This window comes from Lissotriton helveticus, chromosome 1_1 (assembly GCF_964261635.1).
Source record: "Lissotriton helveticus chromosome 1_1, aLisHel1.1, whole genome shotgun sequence".
Classification (NCBI taxonomy): Eukaryota; Metazoa; Chordata; class Amphibia; order Caudata; family Salamandridae; genus Lissotriton; species Lissotriton helveticus.
The window spans coordinates 320,294,604-320,322,511 of record NC_136057.1 but is presented as its reverse complement, the minus strand read 5'-3'; positions in this window follow the sequence as shown (position 1 = coordinate 320,322,511).

The following is a 27,908-nucleotide window of genomic DNA, read 5'->3' as shown; positions in this document are numbered from 1 at the left end:
ATTGATCCAAGAGAGCACACACAGAGAGGGTTGTACTTTCATGTACCCCTGACTCCGCCTGGGCACAATGGGTGAAAGCAAGGCACAATGGGTGCAGGCCTATGTCTCAAAGCTCACTGCCTGCCTTCAAAATGGCCACTTGACCCCCCCATCCACATGGCCAGGACCATGCCTCAAAATGGCCACCACCAACATAGCCAGCCCCCAACCCCTACTCCAAAAAGTGAAAAAACACAACACAAATCAAATCATCACCACAAAATTTCAATTTTTACAATTTCGCGAGTGCGAGATTGTTGCTTCACGGCGCGAACGTGGCGAAAAACCTGCAAAATCCGCGAACAGACCGATTCTGGGCCCCCTGGGCATAATGGATGACATCAGAGCACACTGGGTGCAGGCCTATGGCACAAAGCACACAAACTGGCTTAAAAATGGCCCCTAGACCCCCACCCACACGGGACCAGGCAATAAAATGGCCCCCACCCACATAGCAAGCCCCCAACACCACCCCAAAAAGTCGTAAAACACACAAAGATCACCACAATCCAATGCCATCCATGCCCTGGCCAGAATCATGTTAAAAAAAAAATTCAACAAAACAGTTGTATCATGCATGCACCCATAACTAAGCCTGGTGGTTTTCAATTCATGTGCAGAATTGTAATTTTTACAATTTCGCGAGTGCGAGATTGTTGCTGCGCGGGACACGAGCAGTGCAAACACAAGCAAAAACATCCTCAGCTCGCGAACTTGCAGATTTTCCCCCAAAAAAAGTCGGAAAAAAAGCAACACACACAAAAATCACCACAAACAAACAACATCAACTTACTTGTTTGTGAAATCAAATTTCGAATCCAAAAGTAATCCAAAAGGCCTCAAATCCAAATATCCAGCAGCAACCACAAAAAGTAATCCTTCCCAGTCAAGATCGAAATCAAAGTGGCCAGGAAATGGAGGAGCTTGCTGGACAGGAACAGGAAGTTGGAGACTGGGGCACTTCCTTCACCCCACCCCTATGGGAGGAGCTTGCTGGACAGGAACAGGAAGCTGGAGACTGGGCCACTTCCTTTACCCCTCCCCTTTTAATTTTTGTACTTTCGCGAGTGCGAGATTGTTGCGAGATTGACCGCGAGCAGTGCGAACACAAACAAAAAATCCGCTTCGCGCGGATTTGCGTATTCTCGCCACATCCGCGAGAGTTCGCGGATTGCGGATTCTCCGAAAATACGAAAAATCCGCGAGCGTAACGGATTTTACGCCCATGCTGGTACAAGCATTGGGCCTAAGCTGCCTGGACCACTGCAACACCCTGGCGGTAAGGAGTTGGTGGCAGCTACTCTCACCCCGCTTGGCGCCGACCTCGCACACAGAGCAGCCACGCTGGGCTAATTTAGAAATTTATCGAGGGAGCTCGAGTTCGTTTTAAAATGTTGTACTTCGTTTTAAAAATTTTGCACTTTGTTACAATTCCTGAATACTGATTTTAAAAGTATAAAATGTGCTCCTGGACAGATATTTAGAGGCACGCTGTTTATAAATATTCACTTACTTGCATACATCTAGGCTACCAGAGTGGGACTGGTTTCTCTGCCTCCTGACCCCTGAACCGGCACTGCAGCCAATCGCGGTGTGTGGAGGGCGGGGCAGAGACGGGCCACACGGAGAGTCGAGCGGTTAGCACTCTAGACCTCCGCATTTGCAAGGCTATTTAGGCAGCGAGGAGGCAGGCGCATTTGCGGTAAGGAGTTGGTGGCAGCTACTCTTACCCCGCTTGGCGCCGACCTCGCACACAGAGCAGCCACGCTGGGCTAATTTAGAAATTTATCGAGGGAGCTCGAGTTCGTTTTAAAATTTTGTACTTCGTTTTAAAAATTTTGCACTTTGTTACAATTCCTGAATACTGATTTTAAAAGTATAAAATGTGCTCCTGGACAGATATTTAGAGGCACGCTGTTTATAAATATTCACTTACTTGCACACATCTAGGCTACCAGAGTGGGACTGGTTTCTCTGCCTCCTGACCCCTGAACCGGCACTGCAGCCAATCGCGGTGTGTGGAGGGCGGGGCAGAGACGGGCCACACGGAGAGTCGAGCGGTTAACGCAAAAAACCAGAAAGCTGGAAAAAGTATGGAGACAGTCTCGGAGGCCGGAGGACAAGCAACATTATACAACCTCACTTAGGTCATATCATAAGGCCATAAGGACAGCTCGTAAAAGCCACATCGCAATGCAACTCACAGAGGCAGGGAAAGACTCTAAAGTTTTATTTAAAATCTTACAAACTTTCACTAAGCCTGCGGCATGCGAGACGGTAGAGGTTGCATCTCAAGATCTATGTGACGGGATCTCACAATTCTTCATGAAGAAGATAGATGCGATCTACGGAAAGATAATGGCCTCAAAGACAACTGAGGTGGTTGATCCTAACAACCTTTCCCACAATAACACACAACAGAAGTCACACGCTAACTGCCTAAGAAGCTTTCCCCCTATCTCCTTGAGGAAGTTACTGCTTTAGTGACCGAGATTAAGAGTGGTAGCCCTCAGGACATCATCCCTGCCCGCATTATGCCCATGCTGGCTGAAGTCCTGGGCCCAGAAATCCAGCAGCTAATTAACCTGTCACTAAGCACGGGAGAGGTTCCGAGGGATTGGAAAAGGGCATTAGTGAGACCGTTGAGAAAGAATACCACCGTTCCTTGGACGGAACTTACCAACTTGAGACCTATTTCTCTCCTTCCCTTTATGGGTAAAGTGATAGAGAAATTTGTTGATAGGCATTTGTCTAGATACATCGAGGAGACAAATGGACTGGATCCATCCCAGTCGGGTTTCAGGCCGAGACATAGCACCGAGACCACCTTGCTGTCAGTCGCAGACGATCTACACATGTTCCAGGATAAAGGTCATTCTGTTATCCTGGTTCTGTTGGATCTGTCTGCGGCGTTTGACACCGTGCCATATGACATCATGACCACCAGGCTTGTTAACATCGGCCTGGAAGGTGGGGCTCTAGTGTGGTTGAGGAGTTTCCTGACAGATCGCACCCAAGCAGTCACCTTGGGTGCCTATCGGTCAGAGGAGTTGGGGATCTCGAAGGGGGTGCCACAGGGCTCTTGTTTGATCCCTACCCTTTTTAATATCTATGTGGCCCCCCTAGCGAACATCATGAGGTCCCATGGGTTTATCCCTGTGTCATATGCGGATGACACCCAACTCCTCTTTCCTTTTAAATACTTCACGGATGAGGTCAGGAACTCCTTCTCCCAGGGGATGAAGGCAGTGGCCCACTGGATGGCATCTAACTTCCTGCAATGCAATGTTGCAAAAACGGAGGTGATGCTGTTCGGTGAGGCCAAACTCCTGTGGTCCCCCGACTGGTGGCCGCAAGATCTTGGCCCAGTCCCAGAGCCCAAGCAGGTGGTTAAAAATCTCGGTGTGCGTCTGGACCAGGAGCTGTGCCTGAAGCAACATGGCAACCAAGTGGTGGGGTCCTGCTTCCATGTCATCGGAATGCTGAGGAAAGTTTTTCCCTTGCTCCCTGACACAACCAGGAGGACGTTAGTGCAGGCCTTAGTGTTGAGTCGCTTGGACTATTGCAATGGGTTGCTTCTATCAGCAAATGAGGGAGTAACTGCCAGATTGCAGGTAGTCCAGAATACCGCGGCCCGTCTTGTTCTAAATCAGCCCTCTCGCACCCCCTCCAAACCCCTCTTGAACACCCTGCATTGGCTTCCCATTAAGCAAAGGGTGAAGTACAAGACTTGTTGCATTATATACAAGTGTCTCCAGAAGAAAGGCCCTGTGTATTTGTCTAACAGATTTTTTCCCTATAAACCTTTGAGATCCTTGAGATCTAGTGAACAAGCCCTGCTGCAGGTTCCGAGAGCAAAAAAGGCTAGACAGGGTGGTAGAGCCCTCTCAATTGCTGGCCCGATGCTGTGGAACAGCCTCCCACTTTCCTTGAGACTTTGCAAGGAGTATCTCCCGTTCAGAAAACAGTTAAAAACCTTTTTATTCCAAAACTAGTGTAAATTTTATATACTTACTGCTATGCGCTGGAAGGTTGCGGAGATACTCCTTTGGGAGGTGATCCTAGCGCGTTATAAACCCGCAAATAAAAAAATAAATAATAAATAAATGTCAGCTAAGGAAACCTCCCTAAACAGACTGCAAGTAGTCCAGAACAGTGCAGCCAGCTTAGTGACCAATGCTCCCCCCAAAACAGCCTCACTACCCCAATCTATAAACTACACTGGCTAACCATACGCAAAAGAATCAAATTTAAGGTTTGCTGCATGGTGTTTAAAGCCTTAAACAACATGGGACCCAGACACCTGTCGGACAAGTTGGTAAGATACACCCCCTCCACAACCCTCCAGCAGACTAGATTAGGAGGCAACTCCTTTACCTACTAGCCCCCCGATTTTGGAACCAACTACTCATTCACATGCGTCTCTGTACCAATTACCTATCATTCAGAAAAATGTTAAAAACTTCACTCTTCTGATCCTCCTACTCTGGCTGTAGCGTGGAGATACCCTGACTGGGGTGATTTATGCACTCTACAAATGATTTTTTTTAAAACTGACCTTTGGAGCCCAATTCTTAGTCCTGGGCACAAGTGGGAGTGGGAGAAAATTGAGGCCCTTATTGGTAGTATGGACCATTTTTCCGCGAAACTGGATAAACAGGCAGCGCGAATCGGTGAAGCGGAACAACGCATTACAGATCCGGAAGACAGATTACAACAGGTGGCTGCGAAGACTTCAGATATCACGAAACTCCTATCAGTTATTCAGGCAAAGAATGAGGACATTGAAGCACCGTCAAGGCGCAACAACATTTGCGTTTTGGGCCTTCCTGAATCCACCAATGTGGGGCGCTTGGAGGACTATATGGAGGCGATGTTACGTGACGTTTGCGGCACTGACAACTTATTAACTCTATTTGCTGTGGAGCGGGCCCACAGATCCCTGGCGGCGCGCCAACCAGCTGGCGCTCTGCCGAGGTCTATAATTGCCAAACTGCTTAACTTCAGGGCTCACGATACCATCCTGCGAATAACTCGACAAAAAGGCACAATAACCTATTCAAAACAATGTTTTGTCGTTCTACCCGGATTTTACAGCAAATGTGCAGGCAGCCCGGAAGGAGTTTCAAAATGTTAAGAAGGTGCTGCTTAAAGAACAGATCCTCTATGCCATGCTTTATCTGGCGAGACTGCGCATTGGGGAGGCAGACAACGGGAAAATCTCCTCAAACCCCAAGCAAGTGATGGAACAAGCCAGGTCTCTACGAAGCCGGCGGATCTCACCAGGCCACACGTCGGACATCGATGATTAAAGAGTAAGAGGGTCTGGGCCCTGCACTAATGTGTGCTCAGGTTCGCAGTAACTATTGACTGGGTGGATTGTACAAAGTATTTGGTTAGAATGATATTGACTATGCCATTTATATGCATAAGACAATCAGGCCAGTGCAAATGACACTGCTGGATAGAGATATATTAAGTGACTGGAGAGCCAAAAACGTTAGGCTACTGTACCCAGTTGCATTGCTAGGGTGGACGCGAGCTCTCCACCTAATGTCCTACAATAAGTCTTTTCCTGTGCAACTTATGGGTTGGCCATGGTAGTGGGATGAGTTGACATATCGGCAGCCCCTTCCCTATTAGAGCTGGGAGTGGACTTCGCCGCTAAGTTCCCCAATGAACATACCCCACTGGATACACCATTTTCTACTGTTTTTGTTGGGATGGGAGTTACATGTGGGTCAGGTCTTTGGCAAATTGGGGATGCTGAAGTGGGAGGGGGAAGGGAGGGAATGTTTATTTTTTTCTAGTCGAAGGTACTGTGATTGGGAGTATAATGACACATTGGTTTGGATTAGATGCATGTATATGTGCTTTAGAATAGTAAGCTACACTCACTGTCCTGATTACCGTCATAGATTAAAGGATAAATGTACACATGTATAACTTGGAATGTCCGAGGTTTGAATGCACCTAAGAAGACAAGGCAAGTGTTGTCACAGTTGGATAGACATAAGGTGCAAATTGCTCTATTGCAAAGGACCCACTTGAGTAAACATACAGAGGGCAATGTGGCACGCAGATGGGCAACCTACCGTTTGGCCTCATTGTACTCCACTTATCCTCATTGTACTCCACTTATAAGGGGGTCCTTATTCTCATTAAGAAGGGTGTTCCATTTAAGCCTGTACAGACCTGTGTGACATGGAGGGCTGCTGCGCTATGGTGCACGGTAAACTGGGGTTGGTGCAGGTGACAATAGTAAACATATATGGTCCTGTGGTGGATGAAACAGCTCCTTTCTTGCAACTGCTTAATGTACTGCGCACTTGGCCGGAAGCTGCACTCATATGGGGGGGTGACCTCAACACACATCTCAATCCGCACGTGGATAAATCTAACCCAGCTGGGGAGCGTACGGTTAAAGTTGCGCAGTGCATACGTGATGTCATGGTGGAGATGGGCTTTTTTTTTTTTTTTTTGGTGGAGATGGGCTTGGTAGACGCCTGGCATCTGCGAAATGAGGGTGTTCTGGAAAGTACGCATATAACCCCTACATTTAATAGTTGGTCTCGGCTAGATTACTGACTACTTAGCGAGGAAGCCAATGGGTGAGTAGAGGGTTTTTACACACTCCTGAGAACCTTATCTAACCACAATCCTGTTGTCCTTGAAATGTCTATAGCCGCTAACCAGCACCAACTATTCACATGGCGCTTTAGAGCAGACGCACTGCTAGATCTGGTTTATGCTGAGACTGTGAGGACTGCTATTATACAATACTTTGAACTGAATGTGGGCTCAGTCGAAAGCCAGGCGACCCTATGGGAAGCCTTTACGGTGACGATTGGGGGGTGTGGTAAGCACCTCGGCGGGAATCCTTAGAGACATTAGAGGACAATTGCATAAGCTTGAAGAACAGCTAGGGAAATTAGAGACCCAATACACCTTCCACCGAGACATTGGCCCAAATTCACAAGCACGTGGTGGAATATGACTTGTTAGAGTCTACGGAAATGAAATATTTATCCAAACAACATGTGGCTAGAGCCTATGGCGAGGGTGGCAGGCCGGGCAGGCTCTTAGCTAATCGACTGTGTGACTGGACAGAAAACACCCCGATTGATCATATAGTTGATGAAGCTTGTGAAGCCCATGATTCCCAACACAGTATTGTGGAGCAATTTCGGAATGTATTTGCATCTATATATACCACTCGGGGGGCATGCCTGAGTCTGCTATGAATGAGTATTTGAAAGATAAGGCTTGTGCATGGTTGTCAGACGTTCACAGAAAATATTTAAGCCTACCCATTGATGAAGAAGATGTTAAGGAGGCCATTTCCTCTCTGCCAAATAATAAAGCTCTGGGACTGGATGGTCTGACGGCAGAGTTTTATAAGGCATATGCTGATCTACTTATACCGCATATATTAGAAAAGTATGCAGAGGCTCACAAGTCAGGTTGTCTCCCCCCATCCTTGAGGCAGGCCTTAATCAGGTCCTATATACCGAAGATTATGCGAGAGTTAGGGTTGGCGGGCTCACCTCAGAGCCGTTTAACATAGACCCCGGCACCAGACAGGGCTGCCCCCTGTCCCCCTACCTTTTCGCCATAGTTTTCGAACCTCTAGCATGCAAAATCCGGCAATCTCATAGGGCTGCTACATTGAATTTTAACAACCGGCAGTTAGAATTTCCCTATACGCAGATGACATGGTCTTCTATGTTCGCGAACCGCAGCGCTTCCTATCCCCGGTTATACGAGAATACATCAAATTTGGCCTCTTTTCAATTCTTCAAATAAATTGGGAGAAATCTGTTATCATTCCCTTATCGTCAACCACAGTCTTGCCCCAGGTGGAATATCCATTACTATGAGCTGAAGAACCACTCAAATATTTAGGGGTGTGGATACATCGAGACCCCGAGGTCGTGATCAGGGAGAATTATGGTCGAGCATACACAGCGTTAGTGCAGCAGTTTGACCACTGGGTTTGTTTGCCACTATCCCTGGCAGATCGAATAGCAGATCGAATAGCAGTGAAAAAGATGATCATTCTTCCTAAGTTTTTATACCTGTTCTGTAACATCCCTATCAAACTGACAAAACATTTTTTTAAACAGTTCAAACCCAGCTGTTGAGATTAGTCTGGGAGAATAAGCAGCTGAGGATCAGTTGGAACACGTTGACATTGACATATGAGAAAGGGGGATTTAATGCTCCGGACCTCTATGTATACTACCTATGTGGGCAGCCTCAATAAGCGTACTTCTGGTTTAGGACTCATGTCTTCATCCCACATGTGGCTGTAGAAGAGGGGAATGCACATCCTTTACACCTGAAAAGCATTGTCAACCAAACCAATAGATAGACGCTCAAGTAGGAGATAAACACGATAGATAACACAATTGCAGCATGGCAGAGATTGGGAGGTGAGCCCAAAAACTTCCTCTATATGCTCCAGCATTGCCCATAGAAGGACATGCTGCTTTATCAGTGGTTCAAGAACAAGGCCCCATTACTGCACTCAGAGAGGCAGTACTTACACTCATGAGTGATTTGTACCTTGAAGGAAAGTACATCACGTGGGATGATTTAGACTATATACAAAATCCCACGCCACTTACCAGTACACCTGTTACAGATTCAGACAGGCAGTAGAGGACCATTGTACTAGTTTTCCTGATGAACCGGAAACGTTGCAGGCCTTGCAGTTGATAATAGTAGCTCCACCTCGAAAGAAGCTGCTCACTAAGTTATATAGGGCAGTGCAGGGGGAAACGGTCCATGGCTTGGACAAAAGTAGGGAACGCTGGAATACTGTGATAGACCCCCCCCCCCCCCGATCACTGATACAGTGTAGGAGCAGATTTGTATGCTAAAAGGGAGACTGACGTCAAATAGTAACTTACGAATCATTCATCTGAAGTTTCTTCATCAGGTATATCACACTCCCAACAAGTTACACAAGATGGGGCTTAGAGACACGGACTGCTGTAAGAGATGTGGGCGGGGTGGGGCTGACTTTCTTCACCTTGCGTGGCAGTGTAGGCTAGTATTCCAATACTGGGAGGAGGTCATTACTCTTATACACACCATGACTGGTCAGGTGGTTAACTGCACGCCATTGGAGTGTCTATTTGGCTATGTTCCCAGATTGAAAGCTGCAGTGGGACGGTTTGTGAGGGTGGCTTTGGTGTTGGAAAAGAGGCGGGTTCTGTTCACATGGGACAGTCAACTGAGCCCGAAAGCTGATATGTGGATCAAGGACATAGCATACTGCCTTGAACAGCTGGAACTGCATGCTGAGGTACTGCCGGGGACCTCACGACCCACGGATATCTGGACTGCCCTGCGGGAATATTTTCTGGCTCAGAGTGAATAGAGCGCTGGGTAGGTTGCTGCTGGAAGGGAACCAACTAGAGCCTTAAAATAATTGGACAATGCATGTATGTGGTAAGGATGGAATGAGATGTAGAAATGTAAATTAATCACTGATCACTAAAGGGTACCTGTTATTAATTGTGTCCTATTATTGGACTTGGTTATGTTGTTTTTGTATTTTGATGAGCGTCATTGCATTATATTCTTGGATGATGTATATGCTATGCGACATTGAAAACACTCAATACATTTAAAAAAAAAAAAAAAGATTGAGAAAGAAGGAGGCTGCCTACTGGTATTGATATTTTGTTGCACCAGCAGAAGAAAGCCTGAGATCCGCTTATTTGGTCTGGGAAGGTTGCTTGCCAAATGAAGAGCTGGATGAATTATGGCAAGTATCGTTATGCATGCTTTATTTTGTGATAAAGTCTGCTGCATTAAGAAGAAATCACTTCTTAACTCTACACACAGTTTATTGGTTACAGCTGAAGCTAAGATAAGAGGCGGTGGGGAGGCCAAATGCAAAACGTGCAGAGATCAAGAGGCGGATGACATCCACATGTTTCCTAGCTGCCCGGCCTGGAAAAATTCTGGAAAAGAGTGGGTAAGTCAATGTTTAACATTCTGGGCGGGGAAGTGAAGTTAAGACTCACTTTAATTATGTTTAGTATTATACAGTCAGGATTTAGACCTGAGGGGCTCTCAAAGCTACAAAATGAGTTAATATTCTATTTAACTCTCCTTGCAAGAATGGAGATGTGTAAAAGGCGGTGTCAGGCTACACTCCTCAATGGAGGGAGAGGTGGAACGCTGTGAGATACTTTAGAGATTTTGACCAAAAGGTTACCCTGAATTGAAAGCAGACCGAATTTGGTTTATCTTGGAATCTATGGGACCCTTCTAACGGAAAGATCATGAATGAATGAATGAATGAAAATATTTGTAAAGCGCGCGATGGCCAAACGGCTTCCTGGCGCTGAGAGCTCTAAAGAACCGGACAGACAGGGCCAGGAGGTTAGCGGGGGTAGGCCAGGGCAAAGAGGAAAGTTTTTAGCGCTTTACGGAAATGAGAAAAAATAGGAATCGAGCGCATAGAGAGAGGGAGGGAGTTCCAGAACCGGGGAGCAAGAACAGAAAAACGGGTTCCACCAGTGCGAGATTTACGAAAGCGGGGAACAGTGAGAAGGGCAGAAGACGATGAACGAAGAGTGCGGGCAGGGGTGTGAAGGGAGATCAGAGAATTGATGAAAGCCGGTCCAGAGTGGTCAAGGGCCCGGTAAACGAGGCACCCCAATTTAAACAGGGATCTCTGCAAGATGGGCAACCAGTGAAGGGATTTAAGGACGGGGGTGATGTGATGGGTTTTGGGCAAGTGAAAAATAAGACGGGCAGCCTGATTCTGGATAGCTTGTAGGCGGCGGGTTTCATAGGCAGGAATGCCAGCGAACAAGCTATTACCATAATCGAGGCGGGAAGTGATGAGGGCAGAAATAATAATCTTAAGGGAGTCAAGAGAGAAAAAGCGAGAGATTTTCCGGATCATCCGGAGGGAGAGAAAACAGGAGGACACCACGGCACTGACCTGGCCATGCATGGACAGGTCCTGTCTGACCTTGATGCCCAGAGTTTTAACAGAGGGAACGGGGGTGGGGGGAAGTCCCTGGACATGAAGTCCATTGACTAAACCTCTTGGCCAGATCATGATGTATGGCGCTGGTTAGTAACTTGGCGAAACCTCAGTTGAGAATAGACCCCCAATATATAAGCAATTGGGTTAGTGGTGGTCAGGAGAGTGCTTGCTTATTTAAGGTAATATGAGGACATTTAAAAAAAAGAACAAGCCAAAGCATACCAATGTGTTTGCCGATGTCAGTAAGGTTGACATTTACAACATGTAAGTAACACACTTGTATGAGTTTAGTGTTTGAATGAGTTTGGGGCAGGCTGCCTTACCAAAATTGGGCAACATCAAATCATCAATCATATAGCTAAAAGAACTATGAGTTCACAGAAATTACAAAAACATGGCACATTGAATTAAAATGGCAAAGACACCATTGCAATAAGTGCAATGTAACTACATGTAGAAATTGCACTAGACAAGGTAGAACCCCCACCTCAACAATTAACAGGAAAATCAATGTCAGTCCCAAATCTTAACCATTCTTATATTCTTCACCACAAGATTTGTCCTTGTCTAGTGGAGTCCTGTATTGCAACCAATTAAATGTGTCACATTGGTTCACATGGGGCAATGCGTATGTGCACATTCTTATAATTAATTACTGAAACACAAACACTCCTGTATGCCAATATCATAAACGCAAGTCGAAACATCTATATGTTGGTGCAAATGACCATTATGATGATGAATGCCTGCAGCTAAATGCAAATGAACATCACTTACCATGTCAACCAGTGTATGCACTTAAGAAAGTAGACCTGGACTACCTGACATCATGGTAAAGACAAATATGGACTACACAAGCCAGTTTCATTATTGCTAGGAATCAAATAATTGCTAAGGGAAAACAATGTCAGGGCTAGATTGAAATCTAAACCATAGATTTATTTCACCAAATGAGATAATTGTCTCAAAATCAGTCGTGCCAAATGGCAGTCTCAAATGCTGCATGTAAAGTCCTGTGCACTTTTGTACTGTAGCACAAAGCTTGCCTCCTATATCACTACCAAGGGGTACGACCTCAGGAAGGGCCATACTGTGGGCAGAGCAGGCACCTCACTTAACCTACGTGGAGGGATTTGTGGTTTTGAGGGGTGGACTTGGATTTGGGAGGGTGTCATTGGGTTTGGGCGGGGGTCTTGAAAGTGGAAGGGGCGAATCTGTATTTGGGAGGTGTGTTTTGGAAGTGGAATGGGCAATTTGCGTTTGGGAGTGGGGGTCTTGGGAATGAAAGGGGTGGCTGGGCCTTTTTATGGGGAGGATTGGGATGCAGAATGGGTGGTGTGGGTGTTGGAGGGGCAGATTGCTGCTTTGTAGGGGTGGTTTGAATTATGGGCGGGGTTATGGCAAGGGTAAAATGAGGATACTCAATGGGGAACTTGGGAGAGTGTGTGGGAGGGAGTTGCGTTTGGGAGGTAGAGAGAGTAGCTGTGTGTGATGTGCATTTGTCAGTTGATGGTGCTGTTGCCCACAGGTCGGATGTGTTTGGCAAGTGTGGGTGTGTCTTGTGTCCTAGGTGTCTGTTTTGTGTATGATTAGGGGTGCCTCTGTTGCTTAGGTGTGTACTCTAAGATTTTAGTGTCTGTGTCTACGTGTTCTGTGGATGTGATGGGGTGTGGCTGGTGACAGTGGATGTGGGTGCTGTGGATGTGTTGGGAGTGTTGCTGGTGAATGAGGGTGTGGTGGAGTCAGTGGATGTGATGGTTGCTGTGGTGGTGACTGTGGGTGTGGTGTAACCCTGGGCAGTGAACTCCGTTTGCAGAGTTTGTTGAGTTTTCCGCACTTCACACACAGAGCTTGCGGAGTTCCCAAAAACTCCGCAAAGCAGATGCAGATATTTTCTCCTTGCTCGCACTCAGCAACGTCAAGTTGGCAAGCACAAGCAAGGAAAATCAACCTCCTGGTGAAATTTCTCAACACGGGTGGTCAGATTTTTTAATGCGAGTGGTAACGGCAGGCCGCGACCACTCGCGTTGGGAAACCTTCCGCTCTAGTGGAGAAAGCTGCCCCTCAAGTAGAAAATCTACTTGAGCAGCAAAATGGAAGGTGACATTCACAATGAATTTACAGCGCGGTACAAACACCCGGTGCTCAAAATTACCATGACCGGTATGACCCTCATGTACTCTGCTGCTCACGGAACTCCACGTACCGCGTGAAGTTTTTTGACCACGAACTCCACCCAGGCTTGGTGTTGTGGTGTCAGTGTCTGTGGATGTAATGATTTGTGGGATGGTGAATGTGGGTGTGGTAGAGTCTATGGATGTGATGGTTGTTGTGGTTGTGACTGGGGATGTGGAGGTGTCAGTGTTATCTGTGGATGGGATGGTGTGTGGAATGGTGAATGTGTGTGTGGTGGAGTCTATGGATGTGATGGTTGTTGTGGTGGGGATAGTGGGTATGGTTGTGTCCGTGTCAGTATGTTTGAATGTGCGTACGTGTTTCTTGTGGTGTTTGTGTTTCTGTGTGTGTGTTGTGCTGGTGTCTGTATGAGTGAGTGCATGCAAATGTGCGCATGTGCTTGTCACAGGTTTGGCAATAGGGAATTTAGGATGGTAACTAGGGGAGAGCCACAAGGTTTGCGTGGATGGGAGTCTATCATGAGAGAGGTGGCCAGAGCCTGAAAAGATCTCTGTAGGCCAGACATTGCACTGTGACTGCCTTCCAGGTAGGCCACCATCTGATGCATATGGCTGCCTTGCCCACGGATGGCATTTAGTATTGCAGTCTGACTTACAGGGATGTTCCTCAGGAGGTCCATAGCCTTCTCACTCAGTGCAGCTGGGGGGGCAGGGGCAGGGGGAGGTACCTGGAGCAAAGGAGATAGCACATCTCTTAGTGCTGTGGGCCCAGCCAACTGAGTGAGGAGCAATAGGGAGGGTGTAGATGGTACTGGGGGTGGCAGACAAGGATAATGTTATCAGAGTCCTGGTTGGGTCCACCACCACTAGGGAGAGTCCACTGGAGTATGTGTCAGATAATGAGTTTGTGGAACTTGCGTCCTCCTTAGCACTTCCCTCACCCCCTGAGCCACTGGGTCCCTCAGTCTCCCTGGTGTCAGGACTGGAATAGCTGTGGCCAACTGCATTCCCACTGGAGTTGGCCCTTTCTCCTTCTCTTGCTCTGGATGATGCTGAAATCACATATACAACAGGTTTATTGAATCTGTGTAGACACAATTGATCATGACCTTTCACATGCTTCAAGGCACTCAATCTTGGAATCACTGTTAGCATTAGCCTATGCCTCTATGCACAATAATCTGAAAAGATTTGGTCACCGTGTGACAACCCCAGATATTTCCTACGTCATGTATGAACTTGTCTCTATCCCATCATTATGTTTCCTCTGGAGCAGTGTTACACCTTCAATACTTTGGCCTTTATAGTTCACGACAAAGGATACGTACCAAAAACACCTTAGTACAGTGTGTTCACAAGTACCTAAAGTCTGCATACCTTACATTTTCCAAAAGTTAAATATGAATCAATGAGAGTCAACAAATACTGCAATGTTGTACCAACTGAAAATAGTTTACCTTCCTATGTGCATTTGACAATAATGTACAACACTCACTCCAAAACTGTAAAGTAGAAGCCTGCTGTCAAAATGGGTTGGCTAAATCAGTACTGAAGTTTCTTAGCAACGTGTCACATACCATATACATACCTAGGATGTTGAAGACAGTCAGAGACAAAGATTGAGGAGGGATTGATAACTGACTCCTTCAGCAAATTAACTTAGATAGGCCCAGAAACCTTCCCAGAACACTTCAGTACAAAGCAAAATACATTATCACATTTCACTCCTGAATGCCTATAGTTAATTGATGTTTGTGGTGTGGTGTCTAAGGGAATGGTTCCACTACATATAGTAGCTTGCACCCTCGTTCTAAATGTTCATGAACTTCACAGTACTTGTTTACATACACTATTTACTATCTAATACTTACTTTAAACACTCACAAATAAATCTGAATGGGCAACATATTACACTTTGATGCATGTCAACAGTTACCTAATACGTCATGAGTTTGCCTTGAGTTGGAGTTCACCTGATTGAATACACCTACATATATGCAGTTGAAATTCCCATCTTGCATAATCCCTGCAAGCATGCCATGTATCTCCAACATTAGTTCATCATCTGTACATGACAAAGGACATAGTGAAATGATTTAGGTTATGTGTTATTCTTTCTCCAATGCATACACATTCCTGTGTGTATTACCACAATTATTGGATACCTATCACAATGATTTGTCAAACAACAGACTGGCTGACACACACATTTGTGAATAAATGAGCCCTCATGCTAATCTTACACCTTTTGAAATTGTATTTCTGATGCCAAACACCTTTGGGATATGTATTGAATCAAATGATATGTATAGAATCCCAAATTAACTATGTGAGATTTTGTATATCCATTGCATCATAAGTGCCCAGTATGCTGTGTCACATAGGGCTACCATTGCATCTTCCACACTAGTAAAGGATCATCACACCTGATACAATAAAGACTAGTGGCCTGTTTGGTAAAACTGCCCCCATGAGATGAAACAACTTGAGGTAAATGTGGAGTTGAGGAAGACATGTGCCTGCACAGAACAGCTCATTGGTGTGGACAGCATTCATGTCGGATCATGTTCCGAAAACAATAGACAAAACACAACATCATACACCTTGTACAACACTCTCCTTGTGCACTAGATGTAGGGCACCCTTAATGTGGTTGTGAAAAATCCTGATTGTAACAAACAATAGGTCATATAACATGTGAAACTCAGAACAGAACTTACCCCCTTGCAGATGATGTTGGGCCCTCAACTGTCCATCAAACTCCAAATAGGACACAGCATGAATGCAGGCCATTGGGGAGTCAGGGTGCGGCATGCGTCCCGCACACATTGGGAGGACCTCCCTAGCTGGACTTCTGTGACCTTCTGGGTCCGGCGTCTTAGGTCCTTCAGCCTCTTGCGGCAATGAATGCTATGCCACTTGTTGGCCCACAGGGTCCGCACCTACCTGGCGATGGCCTTCCATATGTTTCAATTCTGATGGGCATTGACCTGTACCAGCACAAGAAAGGAAAGAAAACATTTGAATTGTAATTTGCTGTTACTAATATTTTCTACAGCTATTAGTACCATAACTCAGGAGTTCCCATACAATATGTGTATTGGAACATTCTGACCTAAACCAATATCCTCATACTAACTTTTGTCATGATCTACTGCCCATCCTCATTCCATGTCATGGTCTAAACACACTAATCCAGCTCTGTGACATCATATAACGCAGCGGCCGCTACATAATCTGTGATGCGACCTACTTCTGATCAGTGCCAAAGACTGATAATTTACAGAAGGATAAACATTCCTAATCATATCAGAGTGAATAGTGGCCAGTGTGGATAAGGGCCCTGCACTGTGGACATTAAAGTCTTTGACATGTGAGTCAAATGAGAAAAAATGTTACCTCAAGAAGTCAGGTCACTCTCCCTTTCAACTGTTGTCCATTTGAATCCATTAAGGGCCAATTGTATACACATTTCAAATTTTTTGCTGCAAACGTTTTGTGTTCAGGACAGCTGTACCTCAGTGTTTCAGTTGTATAAACATGTGTCTTAGTCCCAGCCTCGCACATTATTCTGACTGAGCACTGCTTATTGTCAGGCCTTGCTATCTGCAGCCTGATGATCATGATGTTACATGAACACCCCCTTGCGTCTATGCTTACATTGTAAGGGTCACCTTGTGCCCATCAAATAGGTCACCTCAAGACATTGTAGTACTCTGAAGGGGTCTGAGAGCTACGGGAAGCTCTCAAATTACATTATGGAGAGGCCTGATCTAGGCTGAATGATTTGTGGGACTATACACACAGCTAACATCATTTATATTAGCTGCTTTATAGAGCACATACATATCTCCAGTTGTATAGAGTACACCATTAGTTTTCGATTGACCAAGATGGTATTTGCCAACTTCTCACACATATATCTATCACATACATGCATAGATCTCTAAATGCACACAAAATGGCATCTAGGGCTAATACCATACTACACATATTAATGGTGTTGTTTATTCAACAATTCACTAACATCATTGTCCTATGTCAGGATCACAATATGAGACACTTAGGGGGTCATTGTTATGTTATGTTAAATGGAGTGTTGTAAAGCGCTCAGCTACTCAGACAGAGTGTCCCGGCGCTGACAGACTCAAAGAAAATAGCACAGAACAGGGACATAGGGGAATTATTGGCAAAACAGCCATGTCTTGAGTTCTTTTCTAAATGACATTAAGTTGTCCATCTTCCTTAAGGACACTGGAAGCGCGTTTCAAGCCTAAGGCGCCAGATGTTTAAAGGAACGGCCTCAGATCCGGGCCCGTCTAACGGCCGGAGTCATAGCTAACGCCCAAGAGGCTGAGCGCAAGGCTCTGGCGGGGTGGTGGAAGCCAATCCTGCTCCTCAGATATCGTGCACCCTTGCCATGCAGTGCCTTGAAAGCGATTATAAGAGTCTTAAAGACAAAACGCTTTCGTGTGGGCAACCAGTGAAGGGAATTCATGAGCCCCGTGGCATGGGATCTCTGGCCAAGACCGAAAATTGCCCGCGCCGCAGAGTTCTGCACCACCTGCAGGCGGGACAGAAGGTAGTCCGGGAGGCCAAGGTAGAGCACATTCGCATAATCCAGCCTGTACCCAACCAGAGCCTGGACAATCGTACTCCTGTGAGAGATGGAAAGGAGGGGCAGGAATTTTTTCAACATTTTGAGCATGCCAAAACATTGCCCGACCAGGCCCAGAATCTGAGGCTTAAAGGTGAGACCATTATCCATCTTTATTCCGAGGTTTTTCACAGCTGAAGTGTCCGAGTCCGGAGGAAACATGTCAGCCGGCCACCATGATTTCCAGCCAGGGTCAGGATGACAGCTGAAAAACAGGACCTCTGATTTATCGGAATTACACTTCAGTTGGTTAAGTTGGAACCAGGCCGTATCCAGTCAGTTCTTAATCCGCTCTCCATCAAACTCCCTGTTCTTATCGCAGGTGAAAAGGAGCTGGGTGTCATCTGCATAAGAGACGATCTGGGCACCGCAAGACTCAGCCAGCGCCGCCAGAGGGGCCATATAGATATTAAACAGAGTGGGGCTCAGAATGGAACCCTGAGGTACCCCCACCTCTAAAGGCAGCACCACGGCTGAGTACGGAGGGGCCCAGACCGTCTGTCGGCGGTCCGAAAGGAAGGACTTAACCCATCTGAACACCGTCCCCTCCACCCCAATCTCCAAGAGTCTTGTGAGGAGACGGCTGTGGGGGATGGGGTCAAACGCCGCTGAGAGATACAACATCACCAGTAATGCCTAAACCCCCACCATCAAGGGCCTCCCTGACTGCCTCCGAGACCTCCAGCAATGCCGTTTCAGTGCTCATATTAGCCCTGAATCCCGACTGAGTTTGATGGAGGGCACCATGAGTCTCGACAAAGTCCGACAGGACAATTTGTACATGCTTTTCCGCGACCTTGGCCAGGACTGGGAGCAGAGAGATGGGCCGATAATTAGCATGGCTCTTAGGGTCCAGGAACGTTTTTTTAGTAGTGGTAGAACCAGTGCCTTTTTCCACGCTGACCAGACCACCCCCACCTGTAGAGAACAATTCAACATAGGATTAATAATGGGGTTCAAGGCCTGGGCCATCTTAGCTAAAAACTTGGCGGGACAAGGGTCCAGCGGAGAACCCGATTTCATTTTGGACAAGAAATCCAGCAAAGTCCTTCGCTGGATTTTTAGGATGGATCATTAGGATGGTGGGCAGACTTAGTCCGCCCCCCATCCTATCGGATTATGGGACTGCCCGCCATAAGGGCGGGGGTCCCGTGGGGGGTATTAGGATGCGGCCGCCACAGTGGCAGGCACATACTGCATTTTTAACATTGTGGCGGGCAGTGCTCTCAGCACCGTCTGCCACAATGCTAAAAATGCATGTGATGCATTTGCATACACAAAGCGGCAGGCACCGCGCGGTACCTGCCGCATTGTGTATGCATATGCAGGGGGGTGCCACAGGTACCCCCCATGTGCACCCCCAACCTCGCCTTCACCAGGGGGGCCCGCAGGGGGCCCCCAAAGTGAAGACCCCCTGCCTTTTTGTGGCGGCATTGCCGCCAGGAAGGGCATTCCCCAAAGCCCATACCAATATGGCTGGCGGTGTCTGATAGACACCGCCACCATATTAAACCTTTGCCATCGGGGCAGAAAAGCGGTGGATGGTCTTTCTGTCTGCCGCGGTCCCCCCCGCCATAGTAATATGGCGGGGTGGCGGGTGGGTGGCGGGCGGACAAGGATGGGACCCTTTATATCAATTGCTATACTTCACTCTGGAACTCATGGAGTTCACCACCCACTACATGCTCAGCTTCTGTGGTGGCAGTGTGATTTCAAATGTCCTGATGGCGAGGTCAGGCTTCTGCAATCTCCAAAGATGTGATCTTGTGTTTGTGACTGTTAGGAGCATCACTACTACTCAAAATGGTGGCTAGTTTGTTTGCATGTTCTAACAGCGAGTGACACTCATTAATTTAAAAGTAAGCATTCATTAGTGGTATATTACTGTGGATAAGTGCTGTGTTGCCAATACCTCAGTTAGCAGTATTTTGGGTGATTTTTTTTTTATTTTTTTATTGTGTAAATAATACATGTAAAATGTATCATTTGCACAACTTTTTCCTGTAGAATAATTGAAGGTGGGAAGAATGAAGAGCAAAACCAAAGAGGTGTTTAAAATGGGTGTTCAAACCATATATTATATTAGAACAACATGAACTATGTGTTCTTTATCATAAATTGAAAATGTTGAATAGGTTCAAATTTTTTCCCAATGCAGACAATTGAACCCTGGGAGGGTGATGAGACAACAGGCTCTGGTGTACTGGCATTTTCCAGACCTTCCCACCATGCAAGAAAGCAACATCATCAAGAAGTTCAGATTGAATAGGCAAACTATACTGGATTTATGTCAACATCTGGAGCCTGATCTTCAGCCTCACAACAGGAATCCCACATCCATTTCACCAATTGTCAAACTCTTGGCAATACTCCATTTTGTGGCCACAGGTTCCTTCCAATACACTGTGGCGGGATATCTGGTGGTATATCACTTCCTACTTTTAGTGGTGTGCTACAACATGTGCTCTCAGGAATGATTAGACACATCGACAGCTACATCCAATTCCCACGATGTCAGGATTGCCCATTGTGAAGGGTGATTTCTATGCTTTTGCACGCTTACCAATTGTGGATGGAGCAACTGATGGCACCCATTTTATCTTAGTGCCACACACGCCAGGAAACAAGTCTACTGGAATTGGAAGAACTTCCATTCAATCTACGAGCAAGTTGTCTGCTTACCTGATTTATAAATCTCAAGTGTCTGTGCCTGGTTCCCTGGTTCAGCTCATGATTCCTTTGTACTATGGAAGAGTACCTTACCCTTGAAAATGTCACATCTTGGACCTAAAAGGGCCTGGCTTGTTGCTAAGTACAATCTGTCATATTATTGTTTTGGCAATTTCATGTTGTATAATCTAAAATATGTGTTACATCTTTTAGCTCTTTTTTGTCCTCCATCTTGGAGACTCAGCCTATCCCAATTGACCATGGTTGTTGGCTTTGCTGAGGAATCCAAAAGCGCCTGGGGAAGTCTTCTGAAATGAGGCCCATGGAAGAACACGAGGTCAGTGGAGCAGGCTTTTAGGATCCTGAAGACCAGATTTCGCTGTCTGGACAAAACTGGCAAAGCCCTCTTGTACTCACCCTCTAAGGTGTGCCAAATCACTGTGGTCTGATGCATGCTCCACAACATCACCCTGCGACGGAACTTCCCATACATCCCACAGGATGCAGATCACGAAGAGATGCCGGGTGAGAATCCTGAAATGTCCAATGAAGATGTAAGTAGTGATGAGGAAGGAGCAGATTAATGTCAAAATGCCATTGTCATTGACAATTTCTTCTGACTGTAAGTTTATCTGTACATTTACTTACTTTCACTGTTTACCCAACTATTGATGTGATGATGACTGAAGTATGTGGAATTAATTTGTTAGGAAGGTCAAGCTCAGGGGACTGTATTTTTGATTTGAAACTGGTCGAATCTACCAAATCATCTGGCTTAACTATCACAGAGGGGTAAGTCATCTCACCAATTAAAAGACGCCCACCTAAAAAGACAATCCTTATCTCTGGGCCCCAATTTTGGTAAGTGTATTCAAGAGTGCAATCACTGCCATTCCGCTTATTTCATGGTCAAGGGCCACCATCATCTCAATCTATAAAAAGGGCGATAGAATTGAGCATAACTGCTTTAAACCTATATCTTTGATCAATGCTACAGTAAAGATCTTGGGCTGTGTCCTTTTAGGCTCACCATGCCAACCCAGGTGAGCAAAAGAACGATGGATTTAACCCAGATCTCTTGACTGGGGGTGAACGTATGATTTTATCAGCATTCCGTCCATCATTTGTTTTTGTAGCACTTTTTATCCTTACTGGGATGGATATGCCCCGATGTGGGTCCGTTGCTCACTGTGCCACTGGATTCGGCCTAGCCAGGCTGATGAAGGGTAATACCCAGAAACCAGTCCCAGGATGCTTGTTTCCGGTCCAGGGCGGACATGGCTTGGCAGTTCGTCAGGACTGTTCCCATGAGGCACAGGGTCAAGACTGATTTGCATATTGCTTGGTCCAAACTGGGGTGGTGTAGTGGGCAAAAGAACAATTTTAACACAGATCTTTTGATGGGGAGAATGTTTGCATTATCAGCATTCTGTCCATCATGTGTTTGCTGTAAAACCATAGACATTCCAGCATGGTATTTGCAATTTGTTTTGGCGTCAGGGTCCGGAGTGATGTGATCGGCAAACCAAAGTATCTTCAAAATAATCCATTAAGGGGCTTAATTTGTGTTCATTTTGTTGGTAGGAAGGACTTTCTATTAGTAAAGTGTAGTGGTTAGCTAACTCTGTGACAGGGACATAGGCTAGTGTTATCATTTTGTTTTTATTGTAAAGACAAATTGACAGTTAGTGCAGATTGTCGGAGGTGCATATGCTTTAGTTTGAAATGGTGGTAACAAGCTTGTATAGCTGTGTGGGGGTATATTTTCAAAATGGTTTGCATCATTTCTTGCTCAAAGTCTATGATTAGTTTTTGTGGGTAGTTGTTATTGGATATATGTTTAATGTGTTTTAAGAGCTTATAGTAAGTGCTACTTTGTTTATTTGGTAGGAGAGCATATATAAAAGGGATATTTGTGTTTTGATAATCACCATGTATGGTGTATATCTGAGTGAATGGCTTTGTAAACATCTTGAAGGTCCCATCCATAATCCAGGTTTAACAATGAGTTATGATGGCAGTCGGTCGGACGGCCGACCGCTATTGCGGTGGTCAGGAGACTGCCCGATAAGCATCTGGCAGTTCGACCGCTTCATTGTGATGCGATGACAGGGCGGGCTGTCAGCAAGTACTTTTTACACTGAGGCTTTTGCTGTGATCCAGGCAAAGGGTCGCAGCACAAGCCGCATTGCAAAGGAGCACTTTCTGCACATCCATGCACTGTGTGCCATACACCACATGGTGCATGCCACATGGCGCATGGAGGTGCATGGGGCCACTAAATATGCCCCATGTGCCACTGTACAGTGGACCACAATGGATGAGAGCCCTGTTTGGGGGCACCAAAATCCTTTTCAAGGAGGTCTTCCCAACATGAAAAGGCTATTGTACAGAGATATCGTAATCCCGATGGCGATGCCTACCTCAGCACAGTCTCCATTCAGGATTGAGATTCTGACCGCCGCCCCATCGGGATGAGATGATCCGGTTGAAGGCAGCAGTCTTCACTCCAACCCCCTAGGGTCCGACAACCTGCATTGAAATGCGGTGGTTGGACCGATGGTCTGTCGGCGGCCAGACATAATAATAAGGCCCTTAATTTTAGAAAGATATCTGCTGTAGAAAATGTTCTAATTTGTCTATAATTGTTTAGGATGTCATATGACAGGAAGGGTTCCTCACTACTTATAATATTTTAGTGTTCATGTATTGTGGGCATCAATATTATGTCAGTGATTCCCTGACAAGCAAAGAAGAATTGCCTCATATAATTTTTTGTTGTATGGTCAATTCCAATAAAGTCAGATATTTTAGTATCGACATGAGTTTGTAGAAGCAACTTTAAATAGAGACCTGAAATCCTTTAGACAATGTTCCACCACTGAATCAAATTACACATTACAAACTTAACAATAAACTCTAAATAATCTTGTGCAAGCAGAAATTAAAATACATACAAGAATAGTGAGCACAAATTGTCAAGATTTGCTGAAGTGGTAATTCTAATGATATTTGATCTTTCCTTAACAGCCTTCGTAATAAATGGCTGGAGAGATCATGTAAAATAGTCTATGTAGGCAAAGCGGTCTAACAGGCTGTGCTGTATTTTCCAACCCCTGAAGTTGTTAAATATAAACTGAAACCACGTCACACCACAGATGTACTTAATATGTTTAGAGCAGATGACACCCCGGCGGCCTCAATGGTAGATGGTCAAGAATTTAGATACAGCAGTTACCACAAACTTACTGGAGTCACTTTTCTAAATCCTTAATGCATATGTCCATTTTGTTAACCCTAATATTTGGCACATAGGTACAATCCATTGAAATCTAGGTTTACAATAAGGCAGACAGAAGAGCAAAAAGTGGTAATCTGTCTCCATGGTGTAATTACACACAGGGTATATCTTGGATTCGTTCGTGGAAAATGGCCAGGATTAAGTGAAAACAGCAATAGGCAGAATGCCATAACTAAACTGAAAATAGAGGCCTAAAAAAATCATGGAAATATTACTAGACCTGCAGGTCTAGAGACTTAAATAATCTACTCAACATAATTATAATGCTCTTGGCCGATAAACTGGCTTCATATTTTGTGATCTGGGCAAATATTTTAATTCACTGAGCCCCAGTTTTCTTCTATTTCACGTTTGATTAGTATGTCTGCTGTACAAAAACACTTTTGTTTGATTTAATAGACTAAACTTTTGCTCTATATATAATAGAAACCATATAGAATACACAAGACTGCTGACTTGCCTCTTAGTTCATTAACTGCACTGTCAGCAGGGTGGGGGAAGGAATGTTGCTCAAATCATGTTTAAAAAAAACTATAACTTGTAATAAATACATACCTGAAGAATGAAATGGAAGCACACATTTGCAATCATCAGATTTTTCATTGAAATCTCCACAACATTCGAATGTGGTTTTACTGATAAAGCTATATAATGTACAATCGAGTTTCTGCAAATATTTGTCATTTGCTCATCACCAGGTAAAGTGTTCTGATTTGTTTTGCTCCTTTTTAAATATTTGTTTGCATCACTTCTGAATTCCTGATATATTTTGACATACTTTTGCTATTCATTTACAAGTTGTTAAAATTTTGTGTGCTAGAAAAAAACTGGACACCTTACAGCCATGATTGTCATATAGCTCACTTGACATAAATCTCTAGCTGCAATGAGAGAAAGACAGGTAAACATCATTTTCCTGGATAAGATAAGAAACAATTAGTAAAAAGACAAACTGACATTTTACCTCTGTCCTGAAACAGACAGCAAATATGTCAAGGGGGCAGGGGCAAGGGGGCAGATTTACAAGCCCCTTGCGCCACTTTTGAGTCACTTTTAACATTGGAAAAGTGACGCAAAAGTGGCGTAAGGGGCTTGTAAATAAGCCCCAAGATTTAAAGGGGGCGTTATAGCTCATTCACTTTCTGAATAAACAGAACACCAGACCTTCCAGCTGGGAAACAACCTTTACAACGCAACTTTTACAATACACTACCATTACAACGCATTCATTACAACGCAACATCCCTTACAACGCATGCAATTACAACGCAACTATTACCACGCATGACACTACAACGCATACAATTACAACTCATCTCATTACAACGCAGTCATTACAACGCATACCATTACAACGCATACTACCCTTACACTATCCTACACTTACCCTATTGTTGCACCCCCTGGAGTTAGAATAGTAAATGTTACCCCTACACTATCCAACACTTACCCTACTGTTGCACCCCCTGGAGTTAGAATAGTAAACTTTACCCCTACACTATCCAACACTTACCCTACTGTTGCACCCCCTGGAGTTAGAATAGTAAATTTTACCCCTACACTATCCAATAATTACCATACATGCAATATAATGGTATGTGTTGTAATGGTATGCGTTGTAAAGGTAGTATGCATTGTAATGGAAAGCGTTGGAAAGGTAGTTTTTAAAAATTTGTTGTAATGGCATGTGTTGTAATGGAATGCGTTGTAATGGATGTGGGTTTCAAAAAAGGATTGTAAAGGTATGCATTGTAAAAGTAGGCGTTGTAACGTCATACGACCTTCCAGCTTTAACTCTCACAAGCATAGGATTGATACAGTCAAGGAATTCCCTAGCCATAAATATGTGTTGGTGAAGAATAAAGGATTTGGACTGAGTGCCCACACTATCCAATGTTTCACTTTGTTCAATATACTTGACCCAAAAACCTATGCTTCAATACAACCATCATGGGCACACAAATAGATAACGGGTAGACCAATCAACTTACATGATTGTGTGGACAGAGACACATTATGGCACAAATTATCTCGGAGGAGCATCCTAACAAATGTATTGTCTGTACAGATGCTGTGCTCTAAAACTGGGTACAGGTAAAGTGTAGGTGTACTGGCAATGCGACTGATTATGCTACCATGGGGTTTAAAACAAAATAACTGTTTTAACAGCCCTGCTGTTTAATGGCTACACAACAAATTAGAAATCAATAATGAATTAAAAGTAGGGGTGGGTGAATTTCCACTTTGCAGGTGGAGTTAGTGGTTTTTGCCCACTCCATGATACGCTTATAAGGCGGAGTTCTGGCTAAACTCCACCAACCACAGCATGGCAAAGTTCTTTCTTGCACACGGCTTGCCAACGTTAAGTTGGTGATAGAGAATTGGCATCCCCTAGTGCGATTTTCAGGTGCAAGGACGGCACCCAATGAGGTTTTCCTAAAGCAGACGGTCGCGGGCATTTGTGATCATTCAAAGTGAGAAAGCTGCTGCTCAAGTAGCAAATCTACTCAAACTGCAGCAAAGAAGCAATGCCCTCTGGCTATTCGCACTGATTTTACAGTGCAGAACAAGCTACCGGTGTTAATATTAAGCACAACATCTGGATTCCGCCCACTTGTGGAATTCCGCAGAATATCGCTGAGTTTTTATGTAACTCCATGGAATTCTGTGGAGTGAAACTCTGCAATTTCCGCCCAACCTTAATTAAAAGGCACAATTCCACGAAGCCTGGTGATGTATGCCTGAACACCATTTGGTAACCCTATAATATCATCATTATGGACTGTTAGGTTCTCTAGAATTTTTTAGAGTCACAGTGTTTGGTTCGCTGACCCTCTGGCACCAAACCCTCAGTTAATATGCCAACCCTCATTAGAAAACCCGTTGTACTGTAACTCATAGACAACTCACTGAGCAACGTTTGTGTAAGATGTGTTTTATGTAACGTATGGTCCCATGAGACATGATACGGACAATTATTAGAACACAAAAGTTTCTTTCTGAAGGATCACTAGTAAATGGAACACAATGTGCATTTCAAAATGTTTATTTTAAAACTAACACCCTAATCTAGTGCACACAATATGAGTTGTTACCACAATAAAGATAAACATTAATGCAGCAAAGCAGTTTATGAGTAATGTACACAGCAAAAATACCCCAACACTATTGGTATATATTTTATAGCACTAGCACTGTCATTTACTTCTAAGATATAGTAACTTTAGCACATTCTAGCACATCAGTAAATAAAACACCATTTTGAGTTTACACGAATGGTTCATACCTGCATACCTGATTAGAGAACAATACGTGCTATGCTCAGCTCACAAAGGCAGCTATGTTTGTGCATGATAAGCCCATCCAAGGACCCAACTGAACAGGCAGTCTTATCACCTCCCAGCTTTGGCTGAGGTAGGTGTCCAGCTATGTTGTGCCTTGTTGTCCATGTGTGAAGGTCCCTTCTGATACTTAGGGCCAAATTACATCGTTGGTCAGAAAGCCTCCGATCACTGGTCAGAGGCTTTCTGACTGACATTGTAGGTTTAAACTCCGACCACAGTATTACAAGGACGGCCAAGGAATTCAACTGGGTTCTGATGCACTCAAAGAACCCAATGGCCACTTGGAAAGGCCTCATAATCTCTTAAGGAAGGCGTTTCCGCCATCATGATTATGATGGAACTTTCTGACAATAGTCAGCCTTTCTGACATGGAACTGCTGTCGGAAAATGTCTTGCAGGGCCACCTTCCCCTCTGGTCCTCGGCAGGTGACCCTAGGGAGGCACGTATGGTGTCCCCCTTCAAATCCCCAAACTGTGTGGCAGGCACCATGAGGAGCCTGCCACAGGGTGCAGGGATATTTAAAAACATCAGTTTTTCAATGGGAACTTGCGCTGTGGGCAGTTTCAGCACATCACACAAACTCCCATTAAAAAATTGAAGTTTGCGACCGCACCATGTGCAGTCGTATTCTAATTGCTTTGTCGGAACCACTGACCTGAGGTCGCTCGGTACCCCATCCGCAGTGATGTCAGTCAGAGGTAACTCTGACTGACATCGTAATCAGGGCCTTTGCTCAATATATGC